At 41.1% G+C, this 13,020-nt stretch overlaps 1 protein-coding gene across 5 annotated transcripts in view; it reads right to left on the bottom strand.

The window, feature by feature from the left end:
- Positions 1 to 11,856, bottom strand: part of TASP1 (taspase 1) — a 246,532-nt gene extending 234,676 nt beyond the window's left edge. For 2 of the 5 annotated variants that reach the window (XR_010343411.1, XR_010343409.1), the window contains exon 1: positions 11,173 to 11,412. The gene's annotated coding sequence lies outside the window, so the exon portion shown is untranslated. Of the gene's footprint in view, positions 1 to 11,172; positions 11,417 to 11,782 lie in introns of those variants that run through there. The other 3 variants (XM_012474983.3, XM_064378505.1, XM_064378474.1) reach the window with 2 other exon arrangements.
- Positions 11,857 to 13,020: the final 1,164 nt, after the last annotated feature.

Raw genomic sequence — 13,020 nt, 5'->3', positions numbered from 1 at the left:
ACAGGAGGCTGAGGCAGGAGAATTGCTTGAACTCAGGAGGCGGAGGTGGCAGTCAGCCGAGATTGCGTCACTGCACTCCAGCCTAGGTGACTATGTCAAAAAAGAAAAAAAGAAGAAAAAAGAAAACATAAAGAAGTCACTTAGCTGTCTACTCCGAAAAAAAAGCAGGTTACTCTGAACACAGTCTGCATCCCAGTGTTAATTACCAGCTCACAAGAGAGTATTATTTTATTCATGTTAGTTGCTTTAAAAGCACATTTTCAATAAACAACACTGGTAGTTGTCACAATTCTTTTCTAGTACCTCATGTTTTTTTTTTTTTAAATAATTTTATCTGCTATATCAAGCAAGGATTTCAGCTTTTGTTTTTAAGTTTCAAATTTGTTTGAAAGTTGGTTTTTTGGTGATATTTGGGCAGTTTTTGGTTTATATTTTACGTAAGTATTGGTCCACAATGGATTGAAAGTTTTTGCTGGTCTTTTATAACAGAGATAGTCTGAGAAGCACTGCTATGTGGCATTTTTGAATTCCCTTAATTCTTGGTTTAACAGAGTCCATTTAATTTTTATTATATAACATTCTATTTATAAGACAAATAGTTTAAAATTATATATACACACTCATATTGAAATATTTACATAGATTCATAAATGCAGGACAAAAATTTTATTATGAAAGTGTTGATTTTTATTAAATAACAGGTTTCGTTTTGTTTTGTGGTGGTGGTTGTCTTCCTAACCATGTTTTTCTTGCTAAGACTTCATGAGAATCTGCCTCAATTACCTTTATTTTCTTTTGGTTATTTCTCCAAAATAGGCTATCATTTGGCCATGTATGAGTTGACAAAGTGGATTTAGTGGTTCATCTGTCAGCCTATACATGCCATTATGTCTGTATCATGCCATCATATTTGGCCCAGCCATGAAATGATCTTGGGTGCATTACTCTAGGAGCACAAACACACACAGAGTGAAAACTCAGGCTTTGGAAAATTAAGAGCTTCAGCTAAAATGAAAACACATCCAAGCAGTACAGATTACGAAACCTCAAGCTACTTTGACTCACTATCATCTGAGGTATTTTTTCATAAATAAAAAATTATAATATTTCCATTTTATAAGAAATACATGGCTGGGCGCAGTAGCTCATGCCTGTAATCCCAGCACTTTGGGAGGCCAAGGCGGGTGGATCACAAGGTCAGGAGTTCAAGACCAGCCTGACCAACATGGTGAAACCCGTCTCTAATAAAAATACAAAAGTTAGCCGGGCATGGTGGTGAGCACCTATAATCCCAGCTACTCAGGAGGCTGAGGCAGGAGAATTGCTTGAACCCAGGAGGCGGAGGTTGCAGTGAGGCAAGATCGTGCTACTGCACTCTAGCCTGGGCAACAGAGTGAGACTCCGTCTCAAAAAAAAGAAAAGAAAATACAAGCATAATTATAATATCAACATTTTTATATGGTTTGATGTAACAGGCATTTTAGTATACATGATAGATTTTAGAAATTGCTTCTCAATATTGTCTAAAAAGAAATAAAATGTGGAAGGTGATTAATACTCCATTTCTTGAGCAATCTACCCTCCTTCAGAGACCATCTGAAATATATTTATTTAGAAAACCATGTAATCTCAACAAACCCCTCCAAAAATGCTGGCCCTAAAGTTTCACTGGACTGGGAAAGGAGCTCGACTAGATGAACTATCAGTATACTCCCAGTGGTTACCGAAATATTTCTTATTCAATTAGAACTGAAGCAACTGCTACTCCAACGTCAGTTTTTCTTTAACTCAGAACTCATTAAAGGTCTGACGTCTAATAAATAAAGAGGGCCAACAAAAGAAAAAAACAAAAAAAGGGGCAAATGGACAAATCTCAGTTTGCAGAAAAATTACATAATAGCTTAACCAGACAAAAAATGCTAAATCTCACTCAAAAGAAAGATGCAAAATAAAACTACACTTAAATACCATTTTTAACTTAGATTGGCAAATATCAAAAAAAATGACATTTTGAGAGTACAGAAAAACAGGAGCTCTCATTAAGTTGCTAGTGGCATTATAAATTGGTACAACTCAACAACAGCAATTTGGCAAAATCAATCAAAATTAAGATACAGATCCAAAATGTCTTGATGGAAGTGGTTAAAAGTAAAAGCAGCCATCGGAAACAATGACAAAACTTGATAAACATATATGTAACAGTCTCAAACATACTTGGTAAGTAAAAATGGAATGGAAATAACTAATTTTTTAAGGTATGGTACAGAAGTATTTGCAGTACTATATGGGCAGGAGGGAGGGGAGAACACAGTTAAACATATATGCAAAGTATAAATCTGGATGGATAAACAAAAAGTCATACAATACTCATTACCAGAGGAGATTGGGTAACCAATAGCAAAAGATGGGATAGAAATTTCACCGTTCACCCCCTTGAACCTTTCAAATTTGAACCATCTGAATGAATTACTTACAACAAAAATTTTTTATTCATGTTTTCAGTTATAGGAACACTAGGTAATAAGCTAAGCCAAAGAACCAAAATAGGATAAGCATGTTTCTCTGAGTATCAAACTTCTGGGATGCATAAACTACAGGAAATCCAAATGGGGCGGGGGGTGGCGAATCACAGTATTTGATCTCTACAGTTAAGACTAGTACTGTGTATGTAATCATTCTTACAAATCATGTGAAACTGGTTAAGGGTACTTATATCAATACATAGATCAACAAGAAAAATGTCTAATACTTCAGCTAAGCTATGAGGTAACACTCAAAACAAAAGGTTTCCAATGAAAGGAGAAATATAGGCATATAATAGTTTTAGACAACAAAAAACAACTCTATACATCATTTTTATAATGGCTTTATTTCTGAATAAGATGTTTGAACACAAACATTTTGCAACTTCCTCCTAGTAATGATATTAAAATTCATCATGATTATTATTTCTAAATAACATTGGTAAATTGTCTAACCTCCGCAACTGTTACTCAAAGAGTTAAACAGTTATGTTAAGACCCAAGAATTCCACTTCTAGGTATACACCCAAGAGAACTAAAAACATATACGACATAAAAATGTTTACATGGATATTCATAGCAATGTTATTCATAGCACCCAAAGGTCCATCAACTGATGACAGATAAACAAAATGTGGTGTAGTCATACAATGGAACATTATTCAACCATAAAAAGGAACGCAGAGCTGACATATACTACGCCACTAAAGAATATAGAAAACAATAGAAAAAAAAAAAACAGACACAAAAGGACACATATTGTGAATAAGCAAATCTAAAGTGGCCGCAGGTAGATCTGTGATTGCTTAGAGCTGGAGGGATGCAGGGTAGGGTGATGGAGAGGGACTTGTGGGAGTGACTAATGGGAGCAATTTCTTTTGGGGCAGATAAAAATGTTCTAGGTCCGGGCGCAGTGGCTCATGCCTGTAATCCTAACTCTTTGGGGGGCCAAGGCGAGTGGATCACCTGAGGTCAGGAGTTCAAGACCAGCCTGGCCAACATAGCAAAACCCCATCTCCACTAAAAATACAAAAATTGGCCAGGTGTGGAGGCGGGCCCCTGTAATTCCTGCTACTCAGGAGGCTGAGACAGAAGAATCGCTTGAACCCGAGAGGCAGAGGTTGCAGTGAGCCAAGATCGTGCCATGGTCTAAAGTTGAATTTGGTGATGGCTGTACAACTCTGTAAATATATTAAATACCCTTGAATTGTACACTTTAAATGCGTAAATTGATACATGAATTCTATCTTATTAAGCTTCCCATAAGTTGTACCTTTTCCAAGTTATTTAACCCAATGGCCTTTTCTTAATCTTCTGCTTACAACGTTTGATTCTCTTGATCACCTGCTTTCTGTGGCAACATTCAAATCTACTATCCTAGCTCTTCATAACCTACCTCTGACCCCAATCTCAAATGTTTCCTTCAGCAATGTCTTTTCTTTTCCTTTTTTTTTTGAGACAGAGTCTCACTGTGTCACCTAGGCTGGAGTATAGTAGCACAACCTCAGCTCACTGCAACCTCCGCCTCCCATGGTCAAGCAATTCTCCTGTCTCAGCCTCCCAAGTGGCCAGGACTAAAGGCACACGCCACCATGCCTGGGTAATTTTTGTATTTTTAGTAGAGACAGGATTTCACTATGTTGTCCAAACTGGTCTTGAACTTTTGACCTCAGGTGATCCACCCACCTCAGCCTCCCAGAGTGCTGAGATTACAGGCGTGAGCCACCACTCCCCGCCACCCTTCAGCAATTTCATCTACTCACAATCTTTCAAAACTATCCTCTCCGCAAATCAAATGATTCCTAACTTTATCTTCTGTCTTAGCTCTAGCCACAGGTTTTATGGATAGCTGAGTCTGGGTCCACCTCACTCTTAGCCTAACCAAAACAAGCTCACCTTTCCCCAAAATCTAGTTCTTTCCACATTACTCCTTTTTCTCAATAGCACTATCCCTTTCTATCTCACCTTAAATTCACTTTGGATTGCTCTCCACTTTCCAAAGCTCACAGATCTCTCCCTACAGCATTTAACTTCCTTTTTCTCAACTCTTGTTCAGCTCATACACCTCTCTTAGCATGTTGCAAAAGCAATGTTAACTTTTCTCACCAAATCCAGGCCAGCGTAACAAAAACCATCTAAAAAAGGCTGCCGAAAGAAAGCACATAAACGGTAACTCCAATCAAAACAGGAGAGAGATCCAAGATGGCTGATGATTAGCAGCTCGGGCACGTACCTCCCAGTGAAAGCGCAAAGAACGAGAGGACGCCACACTTTCAGACGAATATTAGTTGCTCACGGACCAGGAGATTCCCAGTGGAGGAGCTCCACGGGTCGCCAGGGCGACTCTTGTGGCCGGCGTGGCGGTTTTGCTGGTGCCTTAGCACGCCAGTTCTTGGTGCAGAGTCCGGAGATTCCCGGGCAGAAAAGCACCATCAATCTTAACACCGCTGTTTTGGCCGGCTCAGTGGATTGCTCAGATTTCGGCACAGGGAATCAACAAGTTGGACGTCAGAGACCCAGTTAGAAAGTCGGTAATTATAAAGACGACAGACGGACAAATATATAATGAAGGGAAGAAACCAGCGTAAAAAGGTAGAGAATACTCAAAATCAGAATGCCTCTCCCTCTACAGGGGATTGCAATTCCTCATCAGTAACGGAACAAGGCTTAATAGATTACACGTGTGTTCCAATAACAGAAGCAGGTTTCAAAACGTGGGTGATAAGAAACTTCTGTGAATTAAAAGAACTTGTTCTAACCCAATGCAAAGAAACTAAGAACCTTGAAAAAAGGTTTGACGAAATGTTAACGAGAATGGACAATTTAGAGAAGAATATAAGTGAATTGATGGAGCTGAAAAACACAACACGAGAACTTCGCGAAGCATGCACAAGTTTAAACATTCGTATTGATCAAGCAGAAGGAAGGATATCAGAAGTCGAGGACCAGCTCAGTGAAATGAAACGAGAAGACAAGAATGCAGAAAAAAGGATGAAAAGGAATGAGCAAAGTCTCCAGGAAATATGGGACTATGTGAAAAGACCTAATTTATGTTTGATAGGTGTACCTGAATGTGATGAAGAGAATGAATCCAAGTTGGAAAATACTCTTCAGGATATCATTCAGGAAAATTTTCCCAACCTGGCAAGGCAGGGTAATATTCAACTCCAGGTAATACAGAGAACACCACAAAGATATTCTTCAAGAAGACCAACCCCAAGGCACATAATTGCCAGATTTATTAGGGTTGAAATGAAGGAGAAAATACTAAGGGCAGCCAGAGAGAAAGGTCAGGTTATCCATAAAGGGAAACCTATCAGACTTACAGCAGATCTCTCAGCAGAAACCCTACAAGCCAGAAAAGAGTGGGGACCAATATTTAACATCCTTAAAGAAAAGAACTTTCAACCCAGAATTTCCTATCCAGCCAAACTAAGCTTTATGAGCGAAGGAAAAATTAAATCTTTTGCGAACAAACAAGTACTTAGAGAGTTCACCACCACCAGGTCTGCTTTACAAGAGCTTCTGAAAGAAGCACTATACATATAAAGGAACAACCAATATCAGCCTTTCCAAAAATATATCAAAAAGCAAAGAACTTTAACACAATAAAAAATTTACATCAACTAATGGGCAAAACAGCCAGCTAGCATCAAACGCCGGTATTAAACTTATATATATTTTAATTGGATAAAAAGCCAAAACCCATCGGTATGCTGCATCCGGGCCCATCTTACATGCAACAATACACAAAGACTCAGAGAGAAGGAGGAAGATTTACCAATCAAACAGAGAGTAAAAATAAACTAATAAACAAAAAGCAGGAGATGCAATTCTCGCCTCTGATAAAGTAGACTTTAAAGCAACAAAGATCAAAAGAGGCCAGGAATGACATTACATAATGGCAAAAGGATCAATGCAACAAGAAGAGCTAACGATTCTATAGATCAACGAGATAGAAAATTAACAAGGATATTCAGAACTTGAACTCAGACCCGGAACAAGTAAACTTAATAAACATTTATAGAACTCTCCACTTCAAATACACAAAACATACATTACCACCTCACACCTATTCCAAAGGTGACTATATAATTGGAAGTAAATCACTCCTCAGTAATCGCATAGCATTTTATAGGTTTAAATTAAATATTGGTTGGCTGTTTGTTTGTTATCTTCTTCCCTTATTCCTTCCTGACTACATCATTAAGTATAATTATCAGTATAAAAGAGGTTTTCAATACCCATTACTAAATTGCATTCTAGCCTGGGCAAGAAAGCAATACTCCCATTCTCTCTCCCTCTTTCTTTTCCTTCTCCCTCCTCCCCATTCTCTCTCTCTCTTTCTCTTCCTTTTTCCTCCTTCCTATTCTCTCTCTCTCTTTCTCTTTAAAAAAAAAAAAAACAAAACAAAAAAAAAAAACAAATACCAGGCCAAAAGACATGATCAGGCAATACATGAAAGAGGACATTTAAATTAGGCATCCAATATTAAAGAAAGAATATTCAAAGAAATACAAACGAAAATGAAATTTTTCTTGCTAGCACTGTACTGGCACCATAAACTCCTGTAACCATTTTAAAAACGAATTTGTCCATAAGTATCAAGACCCTTAAAATGTATAATTTTGTGTATACATATTATCTTCTTTTTCCTTTTAGACTATCACTGAAGCCCAGGCTGGAGTGCAGTGGAGCGATCTCAGCTAACTGCAATCTCTGCCGCCCAGGTTCAGGCTATTCTCCTGCCTCAGTCTCCCGAGTAGCTGGGATTACAGGCACATGCCACCACGCCTGGCTAATTTTTTGTATCTTTAGTAGAGACAGGGTTTCACTATGTTGGCCAGGCTGGTCTTGAACTCCAGACCTCGTGATCCACCTGCCTCGGCCTCCCAAAGTGCTGGGATAACAAGCATGAGCCACCGCTCCTGGCCAATACATATGCTATCTTTCCAGAGATACTCTATGTAGAAGCAAGTCTATACAGACACAAATTACCACAGATGCCTCTAAGGAGAACTAGCAGACTGAGGGGCAAGGATGAAAGGGAAACTTAATCTTCTCCTAATAATCTCTTGTATTTCAATTTTTTTTAACTTGGTACAATCTACTAAAAAGAGATGATTTAAGTAGGCCATCTCTGAGACCAAGATGAGCTTACATTAATTTGATTATCAAGGCCAGGAAAGAAACAGACTATAACATTGTATTTTCTGCAGGGACTCTCATGGCACTAATTTAATGTCTAAATCTTGCCTCATCTCTCTAAAAGACTGTATTATTTTCCTACTGTATATGATGAAACTATTTTTTTTTCTTTACACCATTTTGAAAACTATCACAGGTCCTACTGGTGTGGTGGTAAAGTTTTTCACCGTAGGTTCACTTATTCTTTAAGAAGCAGTTGAAAAAGGAAGTAATGGAATTCATCCATCTTACAGCAAAGGGCTTTGACAGAAATCCAGCCCTTAAGCTATTACAACTCACGAATAAAGAACTGTGCTGTTGCTTTTTTTTGTTTTTTTTTGAGACAGACTCTCACTCTGTCACCCAGGCTGGAATGCAGTGGCACGACGTCACCTCACTGCAACTCTGCTTCCCAGGTTCAAGCAATTCTCATGTCTCAGCCACCCAAGTGGCTGGAATTATGGGTGTGCGCCACCATGCCCAGCTCATTTTTTTTTTTTTTTGTATTTTTAGTAGAGACATGGTTTCACTATATTGGTCAGGCTGGTGTCAAACTCCTGACCTCAAATGATCTGCCCGACTTGGCCTCCCCAAGTGCTGGGATTACAGGCATGAGCTATCACACCTGGCCTTGTGTTGTTGGTTTTCACATCAAGATATTGAAGGTTTACTGCCTCATTAAATGAACTCCAGGACATACTTAAATTCATCTTTGAACCAGTAATCCCACTTCTGAGAACATTTTTTACCAAAATAACTAACAAAGAAAAGGTTTTATGCTTTTTTTTTTGAGACGGAGTCTTGCTCTGTTGCCCAGGCTGAGTGCAGTGGCACGATCTTGGCTCATGGCATCCTCCACCACCTGGGTTCAAGTGATTCCCCTGCCTCAGCCTCCTGAGTAGCTGGGACTACAGGTGCGCACCACCACCACCAGCTAATTTTTTTGTATTTTGTATTTAGTAGAGATGGGGTTTCACCATGTTGGCCAGGATGGTCTCGATCTCCTGACCTCGTGATCCGCCCACCTTGGCCTCCAAAGTGCTGAGATTAGAGGCGTGAGACACCACATCCAGCCGGTTTTATGCCTTTTATACTGTGTTTAACACAGGATAATTTAGAAGAACAAAAATCTGGGAGCATCCTAAATGTCCATTGCAGAAAAATGGTTCAGAAATCAATAACCTGCACTTTCATGATCAACTGATTTTCAACAAGGGTGTCAATGCCATTCAATGGAGGAAAGGACAGTCCTTTCATCAAATGATGCTAAGAAACTGGATATCCACATGCAAGAGAATGAAACTGAACTCCTACCTCACATCATACAGAAATATTAACTCTAAATATCCTCCCTACTATGTAGATTAAAGACCTAAATGTAAGAGCTAAAACTATAAAACTCTTAAAAGGAAACATGGGTAAATATTTATGACCTCAGATTAGGCAATGGTTTCTTGGATATGACATTGAAGCACAAGCAAGCAAAGAAAAAAACAGATAAATCAGACTGCACCAACATTTTAAACTTTTCTCTTTTTTTTGGAGACAGAGTCTTGCTCGGTTGCCCAGGCTGGAGTGCAGTGGCCTGATCTCAGCTCACTGCAACCTCTGCCTCCCGGGTTCAAGGGATTCTCACACATCAGCCTCCCAAGTAGCTGGGATTAAAGGCATCCACCACCATGCCCATGGATTTTTGTATTTTTAGTAGAGACAGGGTGTCACCATGTTGGTCAGGCTGGTCTCGAACTCCCGACCTCAGGTAATCTGCCCACCTCATCCTCCCAAAGTTCTAGGATCACAGATGTGAGTCGCCACACAAAAATTAAAGTTTTGTGCCTCAAAGGATACCATTCAAGACAGTAAAAGGACAACCCATAAAATGGGAGAAAATCCAAGAAAATATTGCAAATCATGAATCTGGAAAGGGACTTATATCTAGAATATAGAAAGAACTCATACAACTTTAAAATAAGACAATTCAACTTAAAAATGGGCAAAAGAATGAAATAGACATTTCTCCAAAGATATATAAAGGGTCAATAAGCACATTAAAAGATGATCAACATTATTAGCCATCAGGGAAATGAAAATCAAAACTACAATGAGCTACCACTTTATAAGCACTAAGATGCCTATAACCAAAAAGAAAGACAAGTGCTCTCCAGGATATGAAGAAATCAGAACTCCAATAACCTGCTGATGGGAATGTAAAATGGTGCAACCAATTTGGAAAACATCTGTCACTTACTCAAAAAGTTAAACATAGTTACCATATGACCCAGCAATTCCACTTCTAGGTATATATCCAAGAGAACTGAAAACATACATCCATACAAAAACTTGTACACAGATGTTTATAGCTGAATTATTCCAAATAGCCAAAAAGTGGAAACAACGCCAAGTCCATCAATTGATGATGGTTAAGCAAAATGTGGTATATTCATACACTGGAACATTACCCATCCACAAAAAAGGAAATAATGATACGCAGACATTGATGAACCTTGAAAACATACTAACTGAAAGACATGAGACAAGTGAGGCCATATATTCTATGATTCCACCTACATGAAATGCCAGTATAGGAAAATCCATAAACACAGAAAGTAGATTAGTGGTTGCAAGTCCTGGGAGAGAAAGGGGAGAATCTAATGTGTAGTGACTGTCATGAGTACAGGATTTCTTTTGAGAGTAATGAAAATGTTCTGAAAGCATATAGTGGTGATGGGTGTGTAACTTCGTGAATATGAGAAAAAACACTGAAATTCACAATTTAAAAGAATAAATTTGGCCGGGCGCCGTGACTCACGCCTATAATCCCAGCACTTTGGGGGCCCGAGGCAGGTGGATCACGAGGTCGAGAGATCGAGACCATCCTGGTCAACATGGTGAAACCCCGTCTCTACTAAAAATACGAAAGTTAGCTGGGCATGGTGGCGCGTGCCTGTAATCCCAGCTACTCGGGAGGCGGAGGCAGGAGAATTGCTTGAACCCAGGAGACGGAGGTTGCGGTGAGCCGACATCGCGCCATTGCACTCCAGCCTGGGTAACAAGAGCGAAACTCCGTCTCAAAAAAAAAAAAAAAAAAAAGAATAAATTTTCTGGTGTACGAATACCTTAATAAGACTTTCTCAAGAGGAAAAAAGACAATCTATCCGTGCAATGGATACAATGTACATAACTGTGCTTCTTACACGCATACACTATGATCATAAGTAGGTTAATATGAATAAAATATTGGAAAAAAGATCAAAATGCTGGCTTAGCAGAACTAGGTGATCTCTTCATAACTATTTCTGCATTTTCTAGATATTCCTTAATAAGCACTGCTTTTTGTAAGTGGTGGGGAAAAAATTATTTACAACAAAAAGATAAATTATTAAACTCCCAAGAATATAAGTAAAAAATTCCTTAGCTAAAAAAGAATAATAATAATACAGTAATCTAATGGTCCCTAAAATACCTTTCCCTCTCCTCTCCTACAGAAGACAGGAAAGTTGAACTCCCTCCTTCCGGAAACATGATGCCCTCGATTTCCAGGACACGTCCAGCTCTGCTTCTCCCCCTCCTCTCCAGTTACTCCATCTTCTCGGTCCTTTCCGCCTCCTCCTCTTCCTCCTCCACTTCAGTAGTAAATACTAACGACCCGCGGACTCTCACCAGGCCTCTCTAATTAAGTAAGGAGCTACCTTGCCCCCACCCCGCCACCCAGGACAAGGCGCACATTCTCGGTTCTCTGTGAACCTCGGACTCTGAGACATCTCCAGACCGAGACTGCAAAGCAGGTGAAGGACTGCGAGAACTCCCCACATACAGACAGTCCTTCCCCGGTGGCCACGAGGACGCTAAGCCCCCTCGGAAGGGGGACGACGGGGCCGCCAAGAGCGACCAAGACCAGGGCACTAGGGACATCCTAGCCCCCTCCGCTAGCCCCGCCCCGGTCAGGGGGTGTCCTGCGCGCCGCCCCCTCTTGGACCCGGAGAGGACGTCCCAGCGAGCGTACGGGGCCCACACAGAGGCAGCAGCGCAGAGGCAGCAGCGGCGCGGACAGCGTGAGAAAGAGGGACACTCACCCGCGTCAGCCTCGAGCCCTCACTGCACCGGAAGTAGTCACCCGCCCGTTGCCAGGGTGAGGAAGCGGGGGTGACATGAAGTCTTCCCATTGGTTGTACACGGTACCACGTGGCCGGAAGCAGGCTCCCACTCGCGGCTCTGACTCCGCCCCCCGCTAAGGAGCGGCTCACCTGGCCTCAGAGGTGCAGCACGAGCTCCACCTGGGGCTTCATTCAGAACTGCGCATGCGCTTTTCTTTCTCTCTCTCTCTCTCTCTCTCTCTCTCTCTCTCTCTCTCTCTCTCTCTCTCTCTCTCTCTCTCTCTCTCTCTCTCTCTCCTCTCTCTCCTCTCTCTCTCTCTTTCTCTCCTCTCTCTCTCCTCCCTCTCTCTCTCTCTCCCCCTCTCTCCCTCTCTCCCTCTCTCCTTCTCTCTCTCCTCTCTCTCTCTCCTCTCTCCTTTCTCCTCTCCTTTCTCTCTCTCTTCTCTCTCTCCTCTCCTCTCTCTCTCCTCTCTCTCTCCTCTCTCTCTCCTCTCTCTCCTCTCTCTCTTCTCTCTCTCTCTCCTCTCCTTTCTCTCTCCTCTCTCTCTTCTCTCTCTCTCCTCTCCTTTCTCTCTCCCCTCTCTCCCTCTCTCTCTCCTCTCTCTCTCTCCTCTCTCTTCTCTCTCTCCTCTCTCTCCTCTCTCTCCTCTCTCTCTTCTCTCTCTCCTCTCTCTCTCTTCTCTCTCTCTCTCCCTCTCTCTCCCCCTCCTCCCCACGCCGCCCCTGAATAAACCAGCAAGATATGATTGTATCTGAGTGGTTGGCTAATACTGTGATACTAAATGAAATTAAACTGACCATCATTTATCTAGGCGTCGCTTAAGAGCTTACTTCCTTTCAATCCTTACAGCTCTCTTAAACAGTAGGGAAAACAGGTTCTGCCTGGGTTGCTTGTAGGAGTTGGGGCACAAGCCTTGCTTGCCCTAGGGGAAAGGAAAGAGTTGGCGGTCTTACTTTTATCGTCTGGGATCTAAAACCAAAACCCAGTAACATTTATGTAATCATTTTAATGTTTCTTTGTAACTATTACCATGAATCCTTTCACATGTAACCACCTTTAGCCTGCTTTGGGAAAGCAGAGATTGGAAGGATTTGAGCAGTATTTCTCAGTGTGGTCCCCAGACCAGCAAGCTAGCATCACCTGGGCTCTTACAAAAATTGCAGTTTTTTTTTCTGAGACGGAGTCTCTGTCGCCCAGGCTGGAGTGCAGTGGCACG

The sequence above is a fragment of the Aotus nancymaae genome, unplaced genomic scaffold (assembly GCF_030222135.1).
Source record: "Aotus nancymaae isolate 86718 unplaced genomic scaffold, 86718_ANA_hifiasm-v0.15.2.pri h1tg000001l, whole genome shotgun sequence".
Classification (NCBI taxonomy): Eukaryota; Metazoa; Chordata; class Mammalia; order Primates; family Aotidae; genus Aotus; species Aotus nancymaae.
This window is presented reverse-complemented; position numbering and strand designations above follow the sequence as displayed.